At 42.9% G+C, this 9345-nt stretch overlaps 1 long non-coding RNA gene across 1 annotated transcript; it reads left to right on the top strand.

The window, feature by feature from the left end:
- The first annotated feature begins 384 nt into the window (after positions 1-384).
- LOC311325741 lies at positions 385-1953 on the top strand. Its single transcript, XR_014631018.1, has 4 exons — positions 385-674; positions 884-974; positions 1630-1699; positions 1855-1953. It is a non-coding gene; the product is annotated as an uncharacterized lncRNA (long non-coding RNA).
- The last annotated feature ends 7392 nt before the right edge of the window (positions 1954-9345 follow it).

Below are 9345 nucleotides of genomic sequence, written 5' to 3'. Positions count from 1 at the left end.
ACATGTTGCCTGTAGGCTGTAGCCTACTGTCACGTTTCATTTCTTTGTTACTCTAATGTCGAGACAACTAGCGCGTCAGCAACCTGAAGCAGGGTCAGGGTGCAATGTGGCAATTCGTTTTTTCATTAGAATGTCAAAACGGAAAAAGGTTTTTTTGGCCCATAATTCTGTTGTTTCATTCCAAATGGAGAAATGAAAACCTACATCCCAGCAAGTACTTAAAACGGCCGTTTTTTCACTGTTGGTCAATTCATTTCTTCATATTTTGTTTCGGGCCGTGAAACAGAAAGACGAACAGCTGATTCCGTATTTCATTCTGTCTTCCAAGGTGTCAGGTAGGGAAAACGAAATCACGTGGTCTGTTAGTCACGTGGTCCAGTCCAGCATCACAGGAAGCGGGGTCATTTAAAAGTCCTTATTGGTCTGAAGCTAGCTAGCTAGGTAAGGTACATTAATGGAGATTAAGTCAGTAGTCGATCGAATTATTGTTATTAAAAGTGGAGAGGGTGTATGATTTTTTTTTCCCCGATTACCGTCTAAAACAAGCGAAAGGGCGCTGTGGGTGCAGCGTCTGAAGAGAGGATAACGCAGTGGTGTTCTAGCTGCTGGACATGGCCAGGTAACTTATGGGAATCGTCTCCAGGACAGAGTTCGTGGGAAACATTTTGTGAAAAGTAAGTATTCGTTACTCTTGTTATTATTACAATATGAAGTCAATGTGGTCTGCTGTAGCTTTTCCTATTTCTAGAGCCAGAATGCTAGCTAACGTTAGCTAGACTGCTAACCTGTGAATTACATGAGTGTTTTGCATGTAACTGTTACAGAGAGGCCGATTGCTGATGCTCACCACCCAGTTTTGCCTTCTCTAACATTATTCCTTCAGGCTCAGATCTAAACCTCCTTGGCTCAGATGTGTACAGTGACTGGATAAAGAGAGGACCTGACATTGTGGAGTGATCACCAGGTCATACCCAGTAAGTCCATTTTATTTGTGGGCCTTGTTGAGTGTGGCGGAGGACATGTAAATCATTTACATTTGAACTGCTATTACATACAGTATAGGCTAGGGCTAGCTGCTGCCCTGTCCTCTTCCTCGTGTCTGGCCATCTTGTACATCACGTCCTTCCAGTAGTTGGCGCAGGCGAGTGCGACTGGCCTTTGGTTCGGCCAGGTCATCTCCGGTACATTGTGGAGCATAGCTACATCTCATGATGTGTTCCATGGTTTGGGGTTCACCCCGCACACAAGCATTTGAAGATGTGAATTTCCATTTCTCCATGGTGTCCTGCAGCATCCGCAGACGGTTCAGTGTTTTCCAGACAACCCGTGGTTGATTGTGGCCAGTAGTGAGACATGCATCTGGGATGATGCCTCCCTCTGTCTGGCTGCCCTGTCTGACATGACTTTTGTTTGCTGTATTCCTGGCCCTGATTCACTGTTCATCCTATGCTGTTGTTCTACATGAGACAGGAACTCAACTACAATAATCCTAAGGGGAACTCAACTACAATAATCCTACCATGAATTTACAAGTCGGCACACTGTAGCTTTTTTGCCATTTATTAGCCACAACAAGTCTTTATTCATGAACTAGAGACTTGCAGTGACTAACATGATCTTGTCTTCTAGGATGCCACCGCTGATGATCAGTATAAACCACGTAGTGAGAGACAGGACACCGCACCCAGCACCGCTCAAGGTAAAAACAATAATGTTAGGGCTGTAATAGGACATAAGTGTAGACTCATTCTGTGTAGACTCTCGTTCTGTGTCTGGTGGACATTACTCCCTGCAGTCCCTGTAGAAAAATGACAGGTTGTGAACAATCTTTTCCTTTTCTTGTCTGGCCCACAGGTCCAGTGAATGTTCCAGTGCCATTTCCCCCAGAGTTGCTTGCCCTGGGCCTGTCTACCTCTCCCCGACTTGCCCCTTCCCCCTCTGCCTCTGCTCCACCCCATCCTGCCCCGAGCAGGAGTTTAGCATGTTTGCTAATTGTGCTGTTAGCTAGTGACGAGTGGCTGTCTCTCTGCAGCACTGTAACTGTAACTGTTTTCATTTGACGTGTGAGTAAAGATCGACTTGACCTGACTTTGTCACACGTCTCCTTGTCATTCTACTCCCACACTATCACATTGTCTCCATTATGTCTTTCACAATGACAGAAATGCTATTGCCTATTTCTGAAGCAAGTACTTTACATTTTGAGTGGAAGTTCATTCAATAGCCCAATGATTAAAAGGTGCTATAGATTTGGTGACATGTTGGTGAATGACCGACTGTGTACCTGTTCACGCATGTGCTTAACATTTAGATATGTCTAGGTCCTTTAACAAGAGAGGTATATTGTTATGAGAAATGTATTTCCTCTTTTAGCAACTACACTTAAGAACAACAGTATTATACCGTGTAATCAGCAATGGGAGCAATTACAGAAAGACATTTGTTATAAACTTAAAACTCTGTTTTACTGGCACTGCATTACAGGTAGGTTATATCATCCTTGCCTCCGTAGGCAATAACCGCAACACTAACTGCTAGAAGCTGGATGAATCTTCTCAACACCTGTCCAAGTTATCTATCAGAAACCCATACAGGTGTGTATCCGGGGGGCTGGTAAGAGATGTATTGTTATATACGACCAAGGACCACATTCGAAATAAGTGTTCTTAATACTGTAATGTGCCATACTCTGGGCAATACTTGCATCTTTGATGTATGTATTCAGTTTTACCCAAAATAAAAATCAATCAATCATACGCTGTGACTGCCATGGAGAGTCAATGCTCAAGATCAAGTGCCCTTACAAATATAATTAATTCTCTCCAGCAGAGCTCCACAGAATAAAAGCCCCTATGTTCTGTCTAGGTAGCCAGGGTTTAAGGAAGACACACCAGGGCACACGTCACACCTGTGTTAAAATCACTACACTGGTTACCGGTCAGTTCTAGAATCGACTTCAAAATTATTTTACTTGTCTATATATCTCTCCACGGCCGTGCACCTACATACATTTCAGACAAGCTGGTTAGGTACATCCCCAACCGACCACTTAGGTACTGAACTGCTAACAGTTCCAAAAGTCAGGACAAAAAGACAAGACATTGCCATATGGCAAGTTACTCGTAGTTGTGGCCAACCCTCAACCCTGCCTATACCTGGGCCCTAGTACACAAACACATGCACACACACGCACTCACTCACACACACACACACACACACACACACACACACACACACACACACACACACACACACACACACACGTACTATATCCACCATGTCTCTCCTATAAACTATTTAGCCCTTTTTGCTTTGTAAATTGTAATATATTGTAATATATTCCCCTGTATATTGTTCCTTAGCCAATTAAATGTTTTAATGTATTGTTCTGCAAATGTTCTCAGCCATTAGAAAACATGCTCCAGGAGCTTGCTCGATCGTCTCCTTGAGAGAGGTCAGGTAATCATTTTTACAGCTCAGTTTTCTGGCCCCCAGGTGATGACTGTTTTTTTTGCTTCCCTCTGGAATATGTCGGGGTGGGGGTGTCCCTATGCCCACCCCCCATGGCTTTCTGTGAAGTGCATTGCGTGGCCTCTGTGTATAAAATGTGCTATATCAATAAAGGTTGACTTGAATTGACACCAATGCTGGTTATTGGAACATACACACACAACACAATGATTGCCACTTTGTCATCTGGACTAAGCCTGGGATTTTGATCTTTAATGTCCCACAGGATGAGGAGTGCATCTCATACATTTTGAATGAGACTTAAAGGTATGTGTCTTATTTTACTGGTGATTTATTGTGGCAGTAAGTTGTTGACTAGTAAGTAGTTGAACTTCTTTCTTTTTTCCCAAAAGATGTGTGGAGGCCCATCACATACTGTACTTGCAATGTTGGCTGGGATTCCAGGTGGTGAAGAGGAAGGCGATGCAACGATATGCACATGTAACAGACCCACATTTCCTTGGACCATAATCTGTTCTAACAATACTTGCAACATGCAAACAAAACGGCCCTGTGATTTAAACCATGAAACAGCTCAATTAGAATTTCCCTTACCCAGGCCTGACTCCTTCCTCCCACTAGGCCTAGCTATTTACATATCACCCTTGCCACAGTACAGACAAATGGTCACTAGGGTTACATCATATCGCATTAATCAAGAAAATCAATAATCAAATAAATACATTCAATAAAGTAAACTCAAAACCATTTAATAATATTAATATGGCTCCTACAGCACATGTTCTAAGTGTGTTCTGCTTGACAAATACAACGGTTAAACATAATACATGGACATCAAACCCAAAAGGCCAACAGCCAGTAACTTGGCCTGCAACGAGCTATTATGTAGATTGTCATCATTATCATCCCACCACATGAAAAGAGACATTCATTTGCATCATCAGATCTGCATAACCGGTATTAATTTAATGAACTTAGGTTGAAAGTTGCTCAGGGAAGCACAGTTAAAATATCACTCTGCAATGGTACAAGAGAAAGAGGAAGGGTGTGTTTAAGGATTGTAAATCTTTTCATTATTTCAGTCGCTCTCGCAACTTGTATACATAAAGCAAGAAGCTGACAAGCTCTCTGCACTGCATGTCCTGGTAGTTTCCCTCTGCCTGTGAGGAAGGAGGCATGACTAAAGTAGCACCATGTCTACGTAGCTAACTCCTGACTGATGATAGTCTCTCTGAAGTCTCTATTTGGTCACCTGGTTTAATGTGTGCATAAAAACCAGATTGTGAAATTATCACCTTGTCAGAGATTCTCCATCCCCACATTTTGATACATAAGAAACTGCCCCTTCGTGTGTAATACTTATTAAAGCTTTTAAAGTGTGGTGATGCTTGTAGTTCCTCCAGCTGTGCCCTCGCTCTTAGGTCAAATGGTTCTCTTGTGGTAAATCAAATCAAATTGTATAATGAAGCACATGTCCTACACAAAGGTAACACTATGCACATTACACCAAGAAACAAACATGTCAAGATACATTAATGTTCACATATGTCTGTTAGTGCCACACCAACTCACTTGATCAGACAGTTGTTAACCTTAATAACGCCTTAGATCTTGCTGTCCTTCCGACATGCTAACTCAACACAGAACAGCCCGTGTGATTGAAGCAAATATAACACACTTTAATAACTATTTACAACAATAACAAAGAGGCAGGTGACTGGGAGGAGGACGGTGGCACTAGTTCCAGTGTCCGAAAGCCCCTCTGTGATGGCTGGGTGGAGGGAGAGGGTGGCGCGGGGGCATCTCCATTGGTATCACTTGTTCAAACTGTAAGATATTTAAGAAGAGATAGACATATTAAAATACTTTTGTTTACTGTACATTGTGTTCTTTCATTATGTGCTCCAACAATTACTGTACAATTTGCATGCACTTGTTACACACGCGCGCACACACACACACACACACACACACACACACACACACACACACTTGCGAGGAAAGATGAACCAGATGCATTAAAGCCTCTTGGAAGGGTCCAAAATGGTGGTTGATTGTATGCTCAAAAAGGGCTGTGATGTCCGGATAAGCCTCAGAGAAGCGCCTCTCGGCCTGATGGCGTTCCGTGACATCATGAAAGGGGTCTCGACCAAAAACTGATGGCCTGGTGAGACTGGAATGTCTATTGTAATAATAACAAGAGTAACGAATACTTACTTTTCACAAAATGTTTCCCACGAACTCTGTCCTGGAGACGATTCCCATAAGTTACCTGGCCATGTCCAGCAGTACCATGTACCCACAGCGCCCTTTCGCTTGTTTTAGACGGTAATCGGGGAAAAAAATCATACACCCTCTCCACTTTTAATAACAATAATTCGATCGACCACTGATTTAATCTCGATTAATGTACCTTACCTAGCTAGCTATCTTCAGACCAATAAGGACTTTTAAATGACCCCGCTTCCTGTGATGCTGGACTGGACCACGTGACTAACAGACCACGTGATTTCGTTTTCCCTACCTGACACCTTGGAAGACAGAATGAAATACGGAATCAGCTGTTCGTCTTTCTGTTTCACGGCCCGAAACAAAATATGAAGAAATGAATTGACCAACAGTGAAAAAACGGCCGTTTTAAGTACTTGCTGGGATGTAGGTTTTCATTTCTCCATTTGGAATGAAACAACAGAATTATGGGCCAAAAAAACCTTTTTCCGTTTTGACATTCTAATGAAAAAACGAATTGCCACATTGCACCCTGACCAAGCAGCATCGAGTCATTTTTCGTTCCCAGTTAATGGACTTTAGGAACACAGACGTGTGGGCTTGTAGATTAGCCTACTCAACCTACTGTATTTGTTAATAGCCTAGGCCACGTTAGCTTACATCGGTTGTTTTAGAGACTTTCTTTTAGGCTGCAATAGCCTAAGACACGACAACTTGTCTGTCATTTCATTTATTTATTTCTTGATTATCATTTGCTCTAATTGTTCTAATGTTGGGTTGTTTTTAGGCTATACCACTTTGTTCTGTGAATACAGTAGACTATCGATTCAGCGTACGCTTCACTTGAGAATTAAGTACAGTATTTGATCAAAGCATGCACTCAAGTGGAAATTCGGTTATTTTATTATAGGCTACTGTAGGCCTATTATAGGCTAGGCTGTATGAGTTTAGTTGGCTATTTGATTGCAATTTTGATGCATTTTCACAAGTAATTAAGGGTATCTGTCTATTATGAGTCTATATGAAACAAGTACCACTTATTGAATTTGGTGCATTTTAACATAAGTTTCAGTCATCCGGACATTTCAGAGATACGAACGACCTTCGGTCCCGTTGGGTTCGGATAAGTGGGGTCCTACTGTACATAGGGAATGATTTAACAGTTTTGGGACACTACATGGAATGTCATTGCGTGAGATATTCATGACGCAAACAAGCAGACGCGCCGATCACTGATGGCAGCAGGTTGAAATATCAGGTAGTATTCAGGTTCCATGTTTAGTTGAATGATAAATCCCATATAAATGGTTGGAATTCTAATGATGTGCAAGTGTGATTTTGTCAACTTTAGTGATGTCTGCTAATAGCAGGCTGTGAAGCTGCACAATAAGACCGTGATAGCAAGTTAGCTCACGACAGCAGCTTCATAATATTAACGTTAGCTGTCGGTGGCTAAAAAGCAGATAGCTAACTTTACAACGATGATTCCTGTAGCTATTTTGATTTTCATGCTATTAGGTCAACTTCTGTTTCTCGGGCAGGAACGGAGACGAGCTCGCATTAGCAGCAGCTACAGGAATGATCTTAACATTATCTAACTGCTTTAGCCACTGAAAGCTACCGTCTTCTTCACTTCTCCTTCGGTAAAACATGACACCGTTGTATTGTGGTATTGTGGAGGGCTTAGGCAGAAGCAGGAAGAGAAACACGTCATGGGACCTGTTACGGCCCTCTAGTGGCTCGGGGTGGGACCGCACATGACCTCAGTGAATTATGAAAAAGGACAAACCAATGGAGTCGGAGACAGCAGCTTCTTAGATTTACAGGGCTTTTATTTAGCCAACAAAAAGGGCCCGTGGGCCAAGCACATAGGCAACGTAGGCCTTTACATATAACAAGACATGTTGGGTGAGAGAGTTAGCTAAATGGTGAATGCAAAACAACAAACATAACAGAAACCACCACCTAACAGGCTTCGGAGCCCCAATAAGTACAAGGGTGCATTCACCTCCCTAATTATGTCTTACAGTTCTACGTGTGCAAATGATATATGTAAAACCCAGGGTTATTGTAACTATTTCCTACTATAACTCTCCCACCCCACTGTCATACTAATCAAACAAACATATAATTAAACAATGCTACATTTGCCCCACGTTGGACAAAGTGCATGTTACAAACAGTGAGTGACAACAAAGTATAACCAGTGACAGAAATGTGTGTGGGAAAACGTATACAAAACCAGGTAGTAGGAGGCTTGCCAGACCTCCTGAACTAACAAACAACTGAACCTATATACACAGGGGAATACAGGTTTGATTGGTTGATTGGTGACAGCTGGTGCTGCTGATCATACTGCATGTTGTCAGCAGACATCCAGGAGTCACTCCAGAATCTCACTCAGAGGGATCACATGAAATATGAGGAAGACAAAAGGACAGTATGAGACAATGACCAGTAGGGGGAAACAGACAACCAACAACATACTCATATATAATAAAGAATAAAGAATATCTGGGTTTTCACCCCTACTATCTGCTACCAGCCGTAACAGGACCCTAAATCAGAAAAAATATGGAATGGTAGTGAACGGCGTGAGAAGCTATTGTAAGCTAGACTGCAACGTAAACAACCACCATTCACGTAACACAGGGGACAGACGTCAGGGGTCAGCTAGCTAGCTAACTACTGTACCAGTTAGCTAACAACTATGTGAACTCAAACTCCTTGTTCTCTGTCTGGTTGTAATTTTAATTATTACGAACAAAGCCTATCTATCTATAGTATCTATCTCTGTAACTGTCGTCGGGTCTGTATCTGTTAACTCATATGGAACAAGGTATCGGGACAAGTAGAGGTTTAATACAGTAGGCTAACTAGCTAGCTAGCAGAGTGTTCTCATATGGAACATGGCATCAGGACGAGTACGCTAGCTAACGGGGCTGACTAGAGATGTGTTTGAAATGGTTCACTCACTCCCTATTCCCTATGTAGTGTTACCCATAGTTAACTACATAGGGAATAATTGCTTCAGATATTCATGGAATGTACACACCAGTTAGCTAGCAACTACGTGGACACAGGCTGATCTACTATACGGAATTGGACCGAGGAGTGTTCTCATATGGAACTAGGCTAACACAGTTGTTTCAAGACCAGTAGTAACGTTTGTGGTTTCATTTTTGTCCTTCTCTTGGCTATACTCCGGCTATGTCCTTCTCTTCACTACTCCAGCCCCCACCTCCTACTCCCAACTCCTCCCTTCTCCCTGATGATTTCGCCAACTTCTTTGACAAGTAAGTTAACGATATCAGATCCCCTTTCTCCCCTCCCCCGGTCAACGAAACTCACCCCCCCACCCTCTCTCCCCTCCCTGCTTCCCCCCTCCTCTCCACGCCCCACCTTATCCCACTTTTCTCCCCTCTCCCCCAACGAGGCCCTCAACCTTGTAACATCTAACCGCCCCACCACGTGCTCCCTAGACCCTGTTCCCTCGACTCTCCTTCAGTCTGTTGCACCCGAACTCCTTCCCTTCCTAACCCACCTCATCAATGCATCCCTTGTATAAGGATGCTTTCCCTCTGCTTTCAAGACTGCCAGAGTCACCCCCCTCCTAAAGAAACCATCTCTCGACCCCTCTGATGT

The sequence above is a fragment of the Borostomias antarcticus genome (assembly GCF_949987555.1).
Source record: "Borostomias antarcticus genome assembly, chromosome: 24".
Lineage (NCBI taxonomy): Eukaryota > Metazoa > Chordata > Actinopteri > Stomiiformes > Stomiidae > Borostomias > Borostomias antarcticus.
This window is presented reverse-complemented; position numbering and strand designations above follow the sequence as displayed.